Source organism: Echinops telfairi, unplaced genomic scaffold (assembly GCF_000313985.2).
Source record: "Echinops telfairi isolate 266 unplaced genomic scaffold, ASM31398v2 ScPeMD7_7473;HRSCAF=8511, whole genome shotgun sequence".
In the NCBI taxonomy this organism is placed as follows: Eukaryota; Metazoa; Chordata; class Mammalia; order Afrosoricida; family Tenrecidae; genus Echinops; species Echinops telfairi.
Window position 1 is genome coordinate 13,259,935 of NW_022111377.1, and position 1,678 is coordinate 13,261,612.

A 1,678-nucleotide genomic window follows, 5' to 3' on the forward strand; every position below is an offset into this window, starting at 1 on the left:
TTTCTCTTTACCTTGAGTCATTCCCAGTCGGCAAATGAAGACCTAATTTTCATGATATCCAGCAATTGATATCATTTTAAAAACAGTATCTAATCACTCATGAAAAGCTTGAGTATTTGCCTTTCTCTGTGAGCTCTTATTAAGTGACTGCAGGCACTGGACCCAGAGGTTTTTCTTGCTTTTATGTCAAGTCTTTAGAAGTGCACATCTGTGTTCTTCCTACATATCTCAAGACTCACTCAAATTCCTTGTCGACATTTATAGTTCTTTTAAGATAGCATGCATACCTTGCCCTTTGCAAATTACTTTTGCTACTCAGCTCAGTATCACTTCAGATACTCTCATCTTCACCCTACCCCAGGTCTAAACCAGGGCTTGAACCAGTTGAGTCTAGATTTACCTCTTGCTGATAATTTGCCTTTTCTCTCCATATATATTGAATCAGAATCTACATTTTAACGAAATTCCCATCCCAGGCAATCCTGATATAAGCCTATGTAATTCTTATGTATATCTGTTTCTTGTTAAAATGTAAACATTGATTCAATGCATCTGTGGTGGAGATGCAAATTCTCAGTAGGGAGCTGAATCAGAATGAACAAGTTCAAAACCATTGTTTAGTAGATCAGTAACAGTAGCATTGCATAAGAATGGTGACACTCTCCTCATTAAAGGGTTGATAAATGTTCCATTACTCATAGTCATGTAAGCAACTTCAGTACTTTTGGAATAAGAGGTCTACCTCTAGATACACCAGTCTCCAACGTTGCGATTTTGCTAAACCGGGTCTTTCTTCCTTTTCATTGTTTGCATCTCACAATTGTTCATAAGCCTTCAGAACATTTCACAGTCATAACAACGTATCAAAAGAAGATAGATGGAATACACAGAGTCATAATACCCCCAAATTGGTCTAAATCCACATTTCAGTAGTAGTAGTTGACTGATTACCGATGGTTTGACTAAATCCCAGCCAGCTGAAGGTATTGGTGAAAAATGAGGCTCCAGAAAATGACAGAATATAAATGGAGATGATCTATGAATTGAATGATCTATGCCAATAAATCTGGAGGATGACTACATTAGCAACCAACTGGAAAAACAAAGCAAAAACATATTTGTGCCCATTCGAAAGGAAGGTGACCCAATGGGTTTCAGCAATTATTGAATGCTATCATTAATATCACACACAAGTAATATTTTGCTAGAGATGATGAAGAAAACAAACAGTTACATTGGCATATCAATAGGGAGCTGCCAGAAATTCAAACCAGATTCAGAAGATGATGTGCAACGAGGAATATCATTGCTAATGTCATAAAGATCTTAGCTTAAAATATACAATACAAGAAAGATGTTTCCCTGTATTTTATTGAGTAGGCAGAGCATGCATTTGTGTGTCTAATAACATATTATAAATGGGTGCACCCAGTTTCGAGTCAATCAGGATGACACCACACTGGTCGAAGGAGAAGGTTTATTGGAGCCAGTGACCAGGAGTCAGCTATTGTTCAAAGTCTCTTGGTCCAGAGAGCTACTCAAGCGCTGGTTTTTAAAGCAAAAGCCATGAGTGGGTGGGTGACTTTTGAAGTCCAATCACAACTGTACATGCTGACTAGGGGGATGAACAGCTAGGGAACTTCCCACTGGTATTCATTAAGGGCGTGGGCAGCAGCCC